This window comes from Papio anubis, chromosome 7 (genome assembly GCF_008728515.1).
Source record: "Papio anubis isolate 15944 chromosome 7, Panubis1.0, whole genome shotgun sequence".
NCBI lineage: Eukaryota > Metazoa > Chordata > Mammalia > Primates > Cercopithecidae > Papio > Papio anubis.
In genome coordinates, this window is record NC_044982.1 from 146933777 (window position 1) to 146951058 (window position 17282).

The 17282-nt window shown below is 49.1% G+C and overlaps 1 long non-coding RNA gene across 2 annotated transcripts; it reads right to left on the bottom strand.

The window, feature by feature from the left end:
• Positions 1–1733: 1733 nt before the first annotated feature.
• LOC116275870 lies at positions 1734–13374 on the bottom strand. Of its 2 annotated transcripts, XR_004185195.1 has the most exons (6): positions 12791–13374; positions 12269–12339; positions 9933–9997; positions 9196–9307; positions 8230–8284; positions 1734–1759 (listed from the first exon to the last, which is right to left on the bottom strand). It is a non-coding gene; the product is annotated as an uncharacterized LOC116275870 (long non-coding RNA). The 2 variants fall into 2 exon arrangements; XR_004185194.1 differs by having other exon boundaries at positions 12269–13374.
• Between the last annotated feature and the right edge of the window lie 3908 nt (positions 13375–17282).

Here is a 17282-nt window from a genome sequence, read left to right on the forward strand (position 1 = left end):
AAAGGCTTCTAGCTTTCTCAGCTGCCAGCCTGAGTGACCCGGAGGCGCTCAGCTTTCGTCATGACTTCCTTTGCCCTCCTGGAGTTGAGAAGAGGGATTCCCACCACACGGTAGGCAGCACAGCAGAGGCCCTACGAGGGGGAAAGATGCAGGCTTTGGACCCAGTTCCCTCCTCCTCCAGCTGAATGATCTTGGGCAAGTTACATCACCTCTCTGAGCCTCCAGTTCTTCCACGTGTGAAATATAACTGTGCCTGCCTCGCCCGATTAAAGGGAATGTGTCAAAAGGGCCTGCCTGCCGCTGGGACTCAGTGATGGAGAGGACCGCAGCAGCGCCTCCCGCACACACTCCCTCACCCCTCCGTTCCATCAGGGTAACCCCTCAGGAGGCAAGCTAGTCATCGGGGGACTTCCTGGCTTGCATTTCTTTGTGGATTAACAATGTGTCTGATTCAAAGCCGCGATTTAAAACTCTGTGAGTTCTGAAAATCCTTGGGAAAAACTACGCCTGATCCTATCAGCAGTAAGTTGTGAACTGAGGGGCCAACCCGCCCTGCATCTGTTGGGCTCTCCTTGATTTAGGAGGTTGTCAGCTCTCAGATCTAGCCTTGGCCTCCAGTTCGACCCTCATAGAGGGCTGGAGCTTAGTGTGACATTGGATCTTTTGTCCAATCTCTCTGTCTTACGGGTGAGTAAACTGAGGCCCAGAAAGGGGATATAATTTTCTATTTGGATTCTTTAAATTGCTGAGTCAGTCTTGAGGGGGGGCTCACCCCATCCATCTGTTTCCATTTGGGAATTGCACTGCTCATGCCCAGATCTTCAAGTAAGCCAAAACGTATCTATTTTTAATGCCAAATAACTGCCTCTTCTTCTGTAAAGTATGACACTTCCCACCACTCTATATTTGGACGGGGAGGTTTATTTTTACTGGAGCGTGGTATAAGTGGGGCCTGGTGCCATGTCCGGATGTTATTCTACATTTCACTTGCTGGGTTGTAGTGGAGTCCATTAAGCAGTTCCTATGAGGTTCACGGAGGATTAGTAGGTGACTGGTGATAGTGATGTCTTTCATGTCATCGAGGCCTACCTTGGGTAAGGCTGCACTCGGTTGCCCAGGCTAGAAATCCCAGAGCTTGCCTTTGTTCCCCTTGTTCCCTCCTTTCTCTCTCTGATCCCTCCAGAGGAAACAGAGACATTAAAGGCACAGCTGCCCAAGTGTGTACCCAGACTGTGCTGCTCACCAGTTATGTGGCATTGGGAGGCCACATAATCTTTCTGTGCCTGTTTCCTCATCTATAAAATGAGATAGTAGTACCTCCCCATAGGTTATTGTGAGAATTAAATGTGCGAATATGTGTAAGGTGTTTAGAAGAGTGCTTGGTACATATTAAGTTTTCAATTCATGTTAGCTATTAATATTAATGATACTATTATTTGTGGGCAGTTAGTCAATAAGCTCTGGCCATTCTTACTTGGAAGTGTCTCTTGCAGCCTGTCTTCCTTCTGTCTCTGCTGCACCGTCTTAATGTAAGTCCTTCTGCCTGAACAACTGCGGAGCATCTGAACTGTTCTCTCGTCAGCCTTGCGCCTTCCACAGCGTGGTCCTCTGTGCTGCCAGGGAAACTTCCTAAATGGCAGACTCAATCCCATCACGGCCACTGGAAAACGTGTCCTACTGGATCATTCCTTAGCCTGCCTCTCCAGATAGCTCCTTTGCATTAGTATTCTGTACTTGTATTCTGCAAAACAAATTACCCCTACATTTAGCAGTTTAAAACAACAAACATGGCCGGGTGCAGTGGCTCACGCCTGTAATCCCAGCACTTTGGGAGGCTGAGGCAGGTGGATCACGAGGTCAGGAGTTCAAGATCAGCCTGGCCAACATAGTGAAACCCCATCTCTACTAAAAATACAAAAAATTAGCTGGGCATGGTACCTAGCATCTGTAATCCCAGCTACTCGGGAGGCTGAAGCAGGAGAATCGCTTGAACCCGGGAAGTGGAGGTTGTAGTGAGCCGAGATCATGCCATTGCACTCCAGCCCGGGCAACAGTGCGAGACTCCATCTCAAAAAAAAAAAACACACAAAAACCAAACAAAATTTATTATCTCACAGTTTCTGTGGGCCAGGAATTTGGGAGTGGCAGCCCAAGGTGGTTGCGTGATGAGGTACTGGTATTAAGGTGGAGATTCCTGAAGCACCCATTTAATTTTCATGAAGTCAACTGCAGGAGCTCCGCTGAGAGGTGGGGAGAGCGGGAGGGACACGTACAGTGATATGCTGATGTGTGGTGATATAGTGCAGCAGCAGGCACGGCTGCAGGGCCTGGAGGGAGCACGTGCGGCCCTTCCCTGGCCTTATCTCATATCTCACGGCAGCATCTCACCACACTGAAGATAAGTTTCTCTGGCCCAGCACAGCCCTAGATGCCACCCATGTTTTCCTCTGCTGCTCAGCTGAGGTAACAGGACTCTCTTCCAGCCTGAAGGCAGAGCTGACTGGCTGGGATGTCCTGTGGAGGGATCCTGTCTGCTTGTTGTACTTGATAGGCATTTTAAAGGATTTTCAAGGGAATTTTCACTTTATGTGATTTGGCTTCAAAGGAGGTCTTGGAACTAGTCCCTGTGTACAATGAGACTCCTTTAGACCCCTAAACGCAACCACGCTGCCCTTAATGCCCTGCTTCCTAGGAGACGCTCCTGCCTCCTTAATGGGGAAGGCGCCGTGTGGAGGTGGAATTGGAATTGTCCTAAAGGGAGGGTGAAAGTAAGTGATGCTAGTGATGTCCTGTCTGGCCACTGCTTTTGCTACCATTCACATGTCCCCTGGTTCCATGCTACTCTGCGGGGGTATCTGTCGCCAGCAATTGAATGCTCATTTGAGCGCCAACCCTGCTCCTGAGAAGATGAGGTATACTGAATGAGTCACTGGCACTGACAGCCCCTCGCCAGGAGCAAGGCGCCACCCTAAGCCCAATGCAAAGATTGGAAAGAAATAAGCTACATGGTCCCCACCCTCAAAATTATGCCCTACAAGAAATCCAGGTGGTGTGGAAAAGTGGATAAGACACCCCGTGGGGATTAAGGAGACTGGGTTTTCTGGCTGACTGTATCGTTAGCTGACTGTATCATTGGCTGACTGTATCGTTGGCTGACTGTATCGTTGGCTGACTCTATCGTTGGCTGACTCTATCGTTGGCTGACTGTATCGTTGGCTGACTATATCGTTGGCTGACTGTATCGTTAGCTGACTGAATGACTTTGGGCAAGGATGTGACTTCACCTCACCGGTCCTTGGGGTCCTTATCTGTCCAATGGGACAGGACCAGACTGCATCTCTGTGACCTGCCCCAGCATTTTATTCAGCAGTTTTTGTTTTTTGTTTTTTTTTTTTTGAGATGGAGTCTCACTCTGTTGCCCAGGCTGGAGTGCAGTGGCACAATCCTGGCTCACTGCAGCCTCCGCCTCCTGGGTTCAAGAAATTCTCCTGCCTCAGCCTCCCGAGTAGCTGAGACTACAGGTGCCCACCACTACTCCTGGCTAATTTTTTGTATTTTTGGTAGAGATGGGGTTTTGCCATGTTGGCCAGACTGGTCTCGAATTCCTGGACTCAAGTGATCCACCTGCCTTGGCCTCCCAAAATGCTGGGATTAGAGGCATGAGTGTTGGGCCCCCGGCCTCAGCAGGTTTTTGGCTTTTTTTTTTTTTTTTTTTTGTGAGGTCTTGAACTCTTTTGAGATTCTGCTGAATTAAGGTAGGAATCCTCTCCTAGGGAAAAGGCATGTGACATGCTCAGACTCAAGAATTTTTGCATAAGATTTCAGGAAAATTATTGAGTCTGAACCTGTCACTTGGTCCCCAGGCTTAAGGATTATGGTTTTCTTTGTAAAGTAAAAAGCAAAAGAACAAGTACTGCAAAAACTTAGAAACCAAAGCAAGCTTTTTCTCCATTGTGCTCCTGACTTTCCTCATACTCCAGGCAGTTACTGCTGTCACCTGTTCATTTCACCCTGTGTACACGGTGACGGAGGATGGTGCAATCTCTGGAGGCACATGTGTTTATTGTACTGCATTCTTGATTTTGGAGATGTACACTTCCTGTCAGCACATTCAGAGACTGAGGCTATGAAAATGGGCCTGTCCTTTTGGAAGTCACAACTTCAGCCCAGAGAGAATATCTGTAGCCTTTGATCATATCCAGCTGGAAGATGGGCAATGAACCTGGGGTGCTTTTCCATGAGCTCAGAAAGGGGCTTCAGAGGTTCATGCGAAATGAGCTGGTGGGGAGTGGTCAGCGTTGGAGGGTAGGAAAGCATGGCTGGTGGCTGTGGAAGACCCAGTAGCAGACAGGGGCAAAGGCCTGGGAGTTCTGGGCAACCCTGATAAAAGCTGCTTGTTTTGCTGCTTGAGCCCAGGGATTTGCCCGTGATTCTGTCTTTGAAGTGAAGAGGGTTTGGTGCCTGGTGGCAACCTCATTTCTAACACGCCATTACTTTTGCCCCGTGCCCTTGAGCCCAATTTCATAGGTACTGAGCCCTTGAGTGCCAATTTCATAGGTGCGAACACACACACACACTTGAGAGGGCTGGCTATTCTAAAAAGCAACCACGGAATAAATTCATCAGCCCCCGAGTCTGGTAGATCAAAGGCTGGAGTCATGAGCCTCTTGCCCGAGCACCAGGGCTTGGTACTGCCTCAATATTCTGCAGTTTACGGCCATTCTAGACCCATCATTTCCATGACTCCTCTGTGACATGTAGAGAAGAACTGATGACATTTCACAGACCGGGGAAACCGAAATACACCTGTAAGACTGGATTTCATACCATTAAGGACCGGCAAATTTCCCTTTTACCTCTTACCACAGACAGTCACCATTTACTCAGTACAACTGTCACCATTTTCTTGATCACCAATGGACATTATCATGGGAGTGGCTTTTCTACGTGTCTGGATGGACCAAAGGCCCCTGGTGGGCAGGCACTCATCTGTCTCCTTTACCGCTGTAGCCCCGCTATCCAGCACAGAACCTGACGCTTGCAAGGAGCTCAGCAATCTTCATGTAAGCAAAAAGTAAAGAATACCAGTGGGAGGAAGGGTGAGTGCTCGTGGTGTGATGTTCAGCAAGGCGTGCCACTCACTGCCGCCCTCGCTTCTGAACTCCTGAGCAGTCCCACGGGGCGAGGGCAAAATGAACCTTGTTTCCTTTCCTCCTCCTGCCAAAGTCTGAAAGTCACATTCTGTAGACTTTCAGGAAATTTGACTTGCTCACTTCAGTAGAGTTCAATGCAGCAATTTCTGGGTGGAAGTGGAGTTGGGGGAAGGGCACACTGGCACTGGGGCAGGTGGGCTCTGAGCAGTGTAGGCTGGTGAGCCAGGCTGAGAGCCACCTCCTTGCTCAGTGCCAGCAGAGCCCACGCTCACCAAATGTCCATGGGTAAAGGATGACACCAGTGGGCTCTGGTGCCTGAGGGTGCAGCCAGGGTGGGCTGAATCAGCAGCCTGGCAGCTTCCCTGTGGCAGGGTCCTGCCACCCACCAGCCTCCCCGCTCCTGAGGAGGCGGAACCAGGAGAGGTGTGGTCCAGGCTGCCCTGCTGTCTCCTGCGGTTCGGCGCAGCCGTCCAGGAGAAGGGGTGTGTGTGAGGGGAGCACCATCACGGGAATAGACTGCAGTGTTTAGATGGGAGGACCCTAAGGAAGTACCCAGGCTAATCGACCAAAAACTCCCACTGGGACATTGCTGTTGCTTCCAGTTGCTTCGGTCTGCCTCTCATCTCAACTCTGGTCACAGAAATATGTGTGTCCCTTCGCAAGCTCGCTGTTTTATTTTTAAAAGTATTCTGCTCTGCTGCGAGCCATGAACAGAAGCTCCCCTTGTGGAACAAAGAGTTAATCTCCCTGCAGTGGCATCCTGTCGGCCCCTCGGAACCTGTGTCAGCGTTCTCCTTCCCGCTCCCCCTGTGTTTAGCCTCGGGACTGCCTCTGGCTCACTCACTGCACACAAAGGCTCCTCTGTTTCTGGCCGGGCTGGAGTCACATGCTTTCACTCTTAACCCCGGAGCTTTAAAACTAAACACCCACCCTCTTTGGCCCCAGATGACCCTGTTTACGTCTGCTGAGCCAATTCCAAACAGCAACAGTAGTGAAAACTTTTGTCGGGAGAGACTTCTCAACTACTGGTGTAGAGAGAACAAATCTTCACTTTGTATAACGCGAGGACTTTAAGAAGTTTTGGGAAATGGCTGAGAGGAAAAAAACACAAGGAAGCCAGCAGCCTGCCCCAACTTCTCTATTTTCTAAAGTATCTCTTACCAGAGACCCCCGGGGCTCGGGATAAAGCTTGCAAGAAACAGAAAATGGTGAGCAGTTTTCATGGCTCAGGGGAAGAACATTCTAGATTTTCCTGAGATCCTGCTTTGTTTAACCCTTAAGGAAAGTGACATTTTCTTTTTTAAGTTTTTTTTTTTTTTAATTTTATTTTTACAAGGGCTACGCTCTTTGTTCCATGTCACTGAGGATAGGAAAGAAATATTCCCTTTCCTGGGTTTGGGAATGACCTGTGAAACTGCGGAGGCTTCTGGAGAGGAGGGCTGGGCCAATCCGTTTCAAAGTTCTGGTTGGGGAAGACTTGTGTTTTTGTTTTTACCTAAAGTTTCCTTTTTCTTTTCTTCTTCTTTTTTTTTTCTCTCCCAGTTTATGGGTAGTAGCCCATGTTAGCTGTAAAGGAAGTCAGGTTTCCTTTGATTGTTCTTACCCTGATCAAAGTGGTAGAGAGTGGAAGGGAAAATACCAGAGCCCCAAAATGATGGTAACTCTGGAGTCCCGAGATTAGGTATTTGTGAACAGTACAGATAACAGAATTGGTCAGGTGCCTGGTAGTTTTCATGTCCATCCCTGAAGAAAGTAATGGAATAGTGTAGATTAGAACCAAGCAAGTCAGTTCCATGTCCTCGGGGCTAGTGGAATTCTTAGGCAGGGGATGACAAATAAGTTTCATCTCTAGCGATAATGAGAAACTGGCAGCCGGCTGTATTGGGAAGGTTTCTGATGCTACATCCAGGCTTAGCCCAAAAGAGTACCATGATCAGAGAGCAATGTCTACTGGGCATGGGAGGAGGAAACAACCACACATATTTGATGTCCTGTATCTAGCACAATTTCAGAAAGTTAGATTGTCGTATATATGCAAAGATAAGTAGAAAACAGTCAGCCCCAGAAAAGAAATGGTAGACAGAATGAGAAAAGTAACTAGAGACAGTGGTGCTTGCTAAACATTGTATTTAGTCCTGTATATTAGGTGAGTCATTTGACAAGTTCCAGGCAATGAAATATAAGCAGAAATGATGCAAATCACCTCTGGGCTAAGACAGAAAATGCCACGTGCCCTTCTTTACTTTCCTCTTCCCTTGTTCCAGTGATTGAAGAGGCCGCTTGTTCCAATAGCACAACTACAAAATGAAACAGCCTTTTTCACCCTGTGTCCCTAAGTGACTATGTGGAGCCATGTCCCTGGCCAACCTGGAATGAACATGCAGCACAGAGAGAAATCAACCTTTTTTTGTGTCCACTGAAATATGGGGGTTGCTTTATTACTGCAGCATACCCTAACCTATCCTGACTAATATAGTAGTCAAAGAGGAACAATTTTTTTTCTCTTTACATTTTGTGTCCATATTAACTATTTCAAAAACTGAAAGATAAAACCTTGAAAATCAACTCTGGTATATACTATGACTCATCAGTCTGAAAGACGCTATTTGACATAGAGATTATAATTATCCAAAACAGTGGCAATATATGTGAAAGTAATTTGAAAGTATAAACATATTTAATTATATATATATATTTTATATCTATATATACACACACACACACACACACACAGACATGTATGTATATTTTTTTGAGATGGGGTCTTGCTCTGTCACCCAGGCTAGAGTACAGTGGCGTATTCTTGGCTCACTGCAACTTCCACCTCCTGGGTTCAATTGATTCTCCTGCCTCAGCCTCCCAAGTAGCTGGGATTACAGGTGCTTGCTATCATGCCCAGCTAATTTCTATATTTTTAGAAGATATGGGGTTTCACTATGTTGGCCATGCTGGTCTCGACTCCTAACCTCAAGTGATCTTCCCGCCACGGCCTCCCAAAGTGCTGGAATTACAGGTGTGAGTCACCATGCCCAGCCCATAATACATTTTTAACATAATTTCTGGTAGTAGCACTTACCTTACCCATATTACCATCACTGCCTGAGGCCAAGAAGAATGGTGAGAAGGATCAGCTATGAAGAGAAGAAGAAAAGCCTTCAAAGTTATGAAAACAATAATGTTAGGAGACTTGAACTGGAAAAATCTACATATAAAAGGTAGAAGAGACCTTGGCAACCGGCCAGGCGTGGTGACTCACGCCTGTAATCCCAGCACTTTGGGAGGCCGAGGCGGGCAGATCATGAGGTCTGGAGATCGAGACCATCCTGGCTAACACGGTGAAACCCCGTCTCTATTAAATATACAAAAAAATTAGCTGGGCGTGGTGGTGGGCACCTATAATCCCAGCTACTTGGGAAGCTGAGGCAGGAGAATGGCATGAACCTGGGAGATGGAGCTTGTCGTGAGCCAAGATTGCACCACTGCACTCCAGCCTGGGTGACAGAGTAAGACTCCGTCTCAGAAAAAAAAAAAAAAAAGAAGAGACCTTGACAATTTAATCATATGTCAAAGAATTTCTTAGAGAAAAAGAGTTGATAACCCTCTGATCACAATTAACAAAGTATTTCCATGCCAGGATCCATTCACCAAAATGTTTGTGCAAAGGGGTCAGTGTATGCACTTATTAAACACCAGGCTTGCTGATCAGTTTTTCATTTTCTTCTCAACTATTGTTCTTCTTAATTCCCATCACAAATACTGTATTTGTACTGCTGAGCAGTTGTGTAATTTATTTTCTGTCCTCTGCTGTTCACTTTCCATTCCCATGTTTCAGAGGCCTTTGCAGCATTCATTGTGATTATAGCTGCTTCGGGTTTTGTCCATTGTTCTTAGAGTCTATGAGTCTTTGCCTCTCTGATTATTTCTTTAGGAAACATTCCTAGAAGTGTAATTTCTGGGTCATAGTAAGCAACACGAATTGCTGTCATAGATAAGGCCCCAAATCTCAAAGACTTCACACAATAAAAGTTTATTTCTCACTCACAGAGCTGTTCAATGTTGAGTATTTGGTGGGTGGCCTTCAATGTGGTGATTTAGGATCCAGGTTCCATCTAGCTTGTCACTCTGTTGTCTTCAGCATGTACCTTCAAAAGCCACTGTACACAGAGAAAGAAAGGGTGGAGGAGGCACATCTTTACCATGTCAGCTTGGAAGCGACACACACCACGTCCATTCATTTTTCATTAGCAAGGGCTGATCGCATGGTGCCACACCTCCCGCAGGGAGAACTGGGGAATATAGTCCCTGTCTGGGCAGCCACTTGCCTGCATCGCCTGCACACTATGGAAGGAAGCATGATCAGTGGACTGCTAACCATCTCTGGATACAGAGGGTATGAATTATCTCAAAAGCCTTTGATTCCTGTCCCTAAATTGTCTTCCAGAAAGTTTGTATCATTTTATACTTTTGTTTACAGTATATGAGAGTCCTACCTAACACAAGGTCACCAAAATTGAATACAGCACAGTCCACCCTTGAACAATGTTGGGGTTAGGGGCACTGACCACCCCCAACCCCAGTAGCTGGAAATTCACATATATAACTTTTGACTCCTCCAAAACTTAACTACTAATAGCTTACTGTTGACAAAAGCCTTACTGATAACATAGTTGATTAACACATATTCTGTGTGTTATATGCATTCTGTTCTGTGTTCTTACAATAAACTAGAGAAAAGAAGATGTTATTAAGAAAATCATAAGGAAGAACACATATATTTACTATTCATTATGTGGAAGTGGATCGTCATCAAAATCTTCATTCTCACCATCTTCACATTGAATAGGCTGAGGAGGAGGAGGAAGAGGAGGGGTAGGTCTTGCTGTCTTAGGAGTGGCAGAGGCAGAAGAGATGAAGGAGGTAGAAGGGGAGGCAGGGGAAGCAGGGGAGGCAGGCATACCTGGTGTAACTTTTATTGAAAAAAATCTGGGCTGAGCACCATGACTGATTAATCCCAGCACTTTGGGAGGCCAAGACAGGAAGATTGCTTGAGCCCGGGAGTTTGAGACTAGCCTGGGCGACATGGTGAAACCTTGTGTCTACAAAAACTATATACAAATTAGCTGGGCATGGTGGCACATACCTGTAGTCCCATCTACTCGGGAGGTTGAGGTGGGAAAATCACCTGAGCCCAGGGGGGTTGAGGCTGTAGTGAGCCGTGATCATGCCACTGAACTCCAGCCTGGGTGACAGAGTGAGACCCTGTCTCAAAAAACAAACAAACAAAACAAAAAACATGCACATAAGTGGACTCACACAGTTCAAACCCTTGTTCAAGGGTCAGCTGTATTATCATTTGAAACTTTTTTTGTTTTTTTTTTTTTGAGACAGGTCTCACTCTGTTGCTCAGGCTGCAATGGCGCAATCATAGCTCACTGCAGCCTCGACGTCTTGGGTTCAAGCTGTCTTCCCTCCTCAGGGTACGAGGTCTAGCTTGTTCAACTAAACAGACCCTGGATACTAAATCACCACGTTTCCATCTAGTGCTGGGAATATAGCTGTGAGCCACCATGGCCAGCCTGAAACATTTTTATTTTGCTAATTTTATGAGTGAAAATGGACTTTCGTTTTCCTTCTTTCCCCTCCCTCCTTCCCTTTCTTCCTTCCTTCCTTCCTTCCTTCCTTTCTCCCTCCCTCCCTCCCTCCCTCTTTTCTCTTTCTTTTTTTTTTTTTTTGACACAAGGTCGCACTCTGTCGCCCAGGCTGGAGCATAGTGGCACGATCGTGGTTCACTGCAGCCTTGACCTCCTGAGCACCTGGGCTCAAAAGCCCCTCCTTCCCCCCACCCACCGCCAAGTATCTGGGACTACAGGCGTGTACCAACACGCTCGTTAATTTTTTTTTTTTTTCTTTTTTTTTGAGATGGAGTCTTGCTCTGTCGCCCAGGCTGGAGGGCAGTGGTGCGATCTCGGCTCACTGCAAGCTCCGCCTCCCGGGTTCACGCCATTCTCCTGCCTCAGCCTCCCGAGAACAGTTGCTGGGACTACAGGCGCCCGCCACTATGTCCGGCTAATTTTTTTTTTTTTTTTTTTTTTTTGTATTTTTAGTAGAGACGGGCTTTCACCGTGTGTTGGTCAGGATGGTCTTGATCTCCTGACCTCGTGATCCGCCCACCTCGGCCTCCCAAAGTGCTGGGATTACAGGTATGAGCCACTGCGCCCGGTGCTAATTTTTTATTTTTTGTTTTGTAGAGACGGGGTCTCCCTATGTTGCCCAAGCTGGTCTAGAACTCCTGGGCTCAAGCGGTCCTCCCATCTCTGCCTCCCCAGTCGCTGGGATTACAGCCATGAGCTATACTATCCACCCAAAATGAGACATTTCATTGTTTAACTTTCACTTTCTTATTTTCTGAATTAGTAAGAAATATTTAAATACTTAATTGCCATTGTTTCTTCTGTGAGTTGTCCTTTCCTTAGTATTTGGCTGTTTTTAACTTTTGGAGTTAGCATTTTGTTGTCTATGAGAATTCTTTATAAACTGCTATTTGTCTTACAATTTCACTTATTTGAGTCACAAATTCTTTTCAATGCAGCCAAATCAATCAAGCCATTCCTTTGTGACTTCTGTTGCTTTTATGCTTGTATAACTTTTCATATAAAAATGTTCAAGAAGGCTGGGCGCAGTGGAATGCACTTGTGGTCCTAGCTACTTGAGAGGCATAGTCAGGAGGATCACCTGAGCCCAGGAGTTCAAGGCTATAGTGCACCATGATCGTGCCTGTGAATAGCCACTGCACTCTGGCCTGGGCAGCATAGCAAGACCCTGTCTCGACTATATATATACATATATATATATATATATTTTCAAGTCTTTACCTATACATTCTTCTTGTTTTTTTTTCTTTTTAAATTGCTTCCTTTCAAAAATAGTAATTATTTAGCCTAACTGGCACGTGTGAGGTAAGGAGCTACCTTAAGTTTTTGTTTCCCAACAGGTAGCTGGCTCCATGCACTGACCACAGACCCAGAGTGTGGATCATCAGTCAGGACTTCCATCTTGCTCCCACAGCCCATCTGCATGAGTGAAGTCAAGTGAGCGTGAGGCCATTCGCCACTCACCTGGTCTTTTCCATTTCTCACTTGGCACTCCCCCCAGTCGCAGCACGTCTCTAAGCCCCTGTGTATTCATTCTGCCAAGAAAATCCCAGCGCTGTTGTGCCACGCGATTGGCCGAGATGACTAAGATCACCCAACTCACTCAATTCCCTCCTCTTATCACTAGACTCCAGGGGAACCATTTTCATTCCAATGGTGTTATTTTCCTGCCCCCTGTACCTCTTTCCCCTTCAGCTTTTACCCAACATTTTACCAGTCTTTCTTACTGGAAGTTCCCATCCTCACCCCCCTCCCCTTTGGGAGGTAGGAAGTCATTTTTGCTGACTCATTGTCCTCTGCCCTTCTGCTGCCCCACGTTGCTTCCCCCTTTCTCCGGAGCTGCTGCAGTCTTCTCCACAAGGTCTACTTTGCGGCCTTTCTGGAAACCAGCCCCTCTACTCTTTTGGGATCTGGAGTTTGAGAGTGAGTTCCTGGTGGCTCTGGGCCCGCTGTTCACCTGGGCTTCTGGCTTGCTTACGGTCCTACCTATTTAGACTTGTTCCTCAGGTCTGGGGTGGTGCATGGTTGGTTTCTGGCTGCCTTCAGTGCTGACCTCGAAAGGGAAGGCCCGGGACCAGGCGTGGTGGCTCACACCTCTAATCCCAAAGCACTGAGACGCCAAGGTGGGAGGATGGCTCGAATCCAGGAACTTGAGACCAGTCTAGGCAACATAATGAGACCCCGTTGCTGCAAAGAAAAAGGGAAGGCGTGGAGCCTTGGGCTTGTCCCTGGGCCTGGCAGGCTCTCCTCCAGTGGGTGGAGGCAGCAGCAAGCCTCCTCTACTCTCAAATCCTGTGGATCCCTTTTAATAGAGGAGGAAAGAGGGGTGGAGGGGCGGACGGAGAAGTGATGATAATGGGGCATGAGCACTCCCCGAGCCCTTCACTAGGGTTTCAGGGTACAGTTGATGCCTTGGGAGAACTGGAAACTCCTGATTTGGGAGAGTGATGGTATTGGCTGGGAGTGACTGTCATACATTCTGAACTCTGATGCCCCTTCCGAGACCGCTGGGATGCCAGGCTCTTCCCAGGGAATAGCACTGACAGCTACGCTTCTTCAACAGAAAGGCCACAGAGGGGACACGTTCCCGTTTGTCCCTGGCCACTAGGAAGTGTTTCCAGGAGAAACAGGTTATGAACGATCCATCTTCTTTCCGATGGGGTACTGTGGGAGCCCTAACGAGAGGTGCTAATGCTCTTCCAACCCCAGGAGCTCTCTTTTTCCCTGTCTCCCTCCCGATCCTCCGAACAGTCGGCCTCCACAGGTGGCACTGGCAGGGAGGCCCCAAGCCAGGTGGTTGGCCGACTTCCGACCTACCTTGTGCCTCAGATCCCCCACCGCCCCGCCCCAGCTTGATGTCAGGAGAACACTCAGGAATGGACCTTTTGGGTGAGGGGGAGAGGAAAGAGACCGATTTCCTCGAGAGAGGTGGGGCAGGGGAGCAGCTGAGAGAAAGCTGCGCCGTCTGGAAAGGAAGCCAGAAAGGAAGACAGAGTCTCTTTGAACTTTTCCCACCAAGCTGACAGGAAAATTGCAAAAACATCATTGGACTGGATCAGGATGCGAAGGGAGCAGCCAGGAAGGCGCGGCCTCTTTGAAGGCTTCCCGCTCTGCGCGAGGCGTGGGTCCTGGAGGGGTCTGCCAGCTGGAGTGTGGAGTACGGAGCAGGCCTCGACGCCCGACCGACCGACCGACAGTCACACGGGAGCAGGCTGTGTTTGGTTGTGTTCCCGGTGGTCCCCAGGGCCGAATGGGAATGTAAGGAGATGCTGTTGAGCTGGCCAGGGACAGGGGAAGCTCGAAGCGAGGCACGCAGGCAGGCACTCCTGACAAGAACAAGCAGGAGTTACACAAGGGCGAAGGCCTCCTCCTATTGGAGAGATGACACTGGTGAGGCCTGGGGACAGCTCCGAGGGCTGGGGAAGGTCAGCGTTGGCTTCAGACAGGGGTATGAGCAGACCTGGCTACTTATCCTGTGGGGCTCAGTGCAAAGTGAAAGTACGGGCCCCTTGTTAAAAACTTATGAAGCATTTGCTGGGTGTGGTGGCGCGTGCCTGTAATCCCAGCATTTTGGGAGGCCGAGGTAGGAGGAACACTTGAGCCCAGGAGTTCAAGACCAGCCTGGGCAACATAGTGAGAGCCTGTCTTTACAAAAAATAAAAAATTAGGTCAGGCACAGTAGCACGTGCCTGTAGTCCCAGCTACTCAGGAGGCCGAGGTGGGAGGATCGCTTGATCCCAGGAAGCAGAGGTTGCAGTGAGCCAAGATGGCACCACTGCACTCCAGCCTGGGTGACAGAGCAAGACCCTGTCTCAAAAAAATTAATAAAATAAAAAATTAGCGGACGTGGTGGTACATGCCTGTGAGTTCCAGCTACTAGGGAGGCTGAGGTGGGAGGATAGCCTGAACCCAGGAGGTAGAGGTTGCAGTGAGCCAAGAACATGCCACAGCACTCCAGCCTGGGTGATAGAGCAAGACCCTGTCTCAAAAAAGACATCTATATATTTATGGTGGCAACAGAGTTTTAAACCAAATGCAAGGCCCTTCTAAGCACCGGGCCCTGTGCTGCTGACTGCCCAGGTCAAGGTGTGAGGTTATCCGGTATGAAGGGTCTCCAACCTACTTCGTAAAAGGCCACTAGAAGGATGAGTCCAGATGAAGGCCAGGGGAAACAAAACAGACAGACAAAACTCAGACTCCTTGAGGAGTCTTTGGATTTTAAAAAATATTGGGGAAGAATAAAGAGTCTCCATTAACAGCATGTTTCTAACTTTTAAACAGACCCTCACATCTCTGGAACCATATAACAAAGGTGACAATTTTATGAGCCAAGTTATGCATAGCACATTTTATGTGCCTCAACGACCTAAGTGATTTTTGTAGGTCCTTCAAGGACAATAAAAAAGTAAGTATTGTAGAGGAAAAGATTTGTATGTATTTATATTTCGCCACCAAATGTCAATATTTCTTTTTTAAAAATTCATCCCTCCCACCATCCCTCTTATCTGTTCAAAATGTCTGGACATTTCACATCCCTAGTCTAGGCCAGTTTTTAATTTTAATTGTTTTCATTTTTGAGACAGGGTCTTGCTCTGTTGCCCAGGCTGGAGTGCGGCAGCTCAATCTCGGCTCATTGCAACCTCTACTTCCCAGACTCAAGCGACCATCCCACCTTAGCCTCTCGAGTAGCCTGGTCTACAGGCGTGCACTGCCATTAGTCCAGCTACTTTTTGAAATGCTTGTAAGTACGGGGTCTCCTTATATTGTCCAGGCTGGTCTTGAACTCCGGGGCTCAAGTGATCCTCCAGCCTTGGCCTCCTAAGATGTTAGGATTACAGGAGTGAGCCACCACGCCTGGCTCCAGGCCAGTTGTGTTTGTCACCTGACACTGTGTCCTCTTTCAGTTTGGAGACCACAACGCCACAGGGTTGTTGGGTTAGTGTCCTTTGGTGGACCACACATTTACCTGGCCCCCCAAGCCCCACCCCACCCCACTAGTCAGTCAGTTGGTATTATACACGTATTAGAACTTTCTCTGAGAACAGAGCTCACAAAAAACTAAAGATCCGAGAGCTTCCGGAGGGGGACAAGGGAAACTGAGGGCAGGCGCAGAAGCTAGTGCCAAGGTGAGAGCCCCAGCTGCCGTTCCTCTGCTCTCCCGCATTTCCAGTGCCTCCTCACCCTTGTGTCAGCTTCCTGCCCAGGGAAGCGGGGTTGGGTGGGGATCACCCCTGCCTACTGGGATGGGCACCGGCTTCATCTGCAGGGATTATCAGGCCTGGTGGAGCTGGCTCCAGCAGCCACAGCCTTCAAGCCCTGACCTCCCCTGCTCTCCACCTGTGACCTCAGAGAGCAGGGGCTGTCACTCTGGGTATGTGGCCTGGTGTTTTCTCTCCTCTGTGGGGTTTTCTGGACCTCTCGGGGGAGAGAGATACTGACCATCCCCTAAAATGTGGAGACTCTGCCCAGTGGAATGATCTGTCTGCCAGTGGTCAAGCCAAAGAAACCTTTGCTCAGCCAGACTGTGGGTCTGTGGAGCTCCTCAGCTCCAGATGGAGCCGTTGCCTGCCCTGAGGACGTTATGCCACAGCCCGTCGCCCAGGGTACAGGGACCCAGAGAGCCTGGGAGGAGCAGTGAACCCACAAAGCAAGAAATGTCCTTTCCCCCAGGCCAGCCCCACTTGCAGAGCCTGACTAGAACAGCTTCTCAGCAGGGACGCAGCGAGCCCTCAGGTGGCCCCTGCCACCTGCCAACCCCCCTGCAGGGTGGAGCTGCTGAGCCGGAGCAGAGCCCAGGCCCACGAAGCTTTCCGAGGCACAGGGAAAGAAAGGCCCTGTCCTCCATCTGGACACCAGAAATGAGGCTTGCTTCACCTGCTCTTCCTGCTGACCAGCACCAGCCGACTCAGTAGCCTCCCTCTGTCCTGGAGGGGCCAGAGGGGGCGGCGGTCACAGACGCATCCCCCAGCCCAACCCTCAGCCTCCCCACTACCCCACCCCTGCTCCGCACCCAGTCTGTGGGGCCACAGCGCAGCCTCAGAGGCAGCCTGGGACAGGAAGAGGCCTGACCAGGGACAGTCCCCTGGGGAGGACCAGAAGTCAGGGCCCGGGGGCTGAGTGCCTGACAAGCGGCCCTGCCACACTGGCAGCAAAGGCAGTGGCAGGGAGCACAGCCGCGGTGGCAGCCGGCGCCCAGGGCAGGCCTCGTGCCCTTGTGGCCAGGGTGACTGAATCTGCCAGCTGTGGGGCCCGTTCGTGCCAAGTCTGCCCTGGCTCCGTCTGGTCGTAATCGATGCTGGCGCCAGGCCAGGCCCCCTGCCAGCTCCGGTCACACTCGGCTAACGCAAGAGGCCCAGCCCATTAACTCCTTGCCAAGGCCCATTGTCTGGGTCCCTGCCCAGTGGTTTATTTACTCCAGGGCTGGCCGGGCCAGGGCTGGGAGGTGACAGCGGGGTGGACTGCTGGGGCAGTGGAGTGG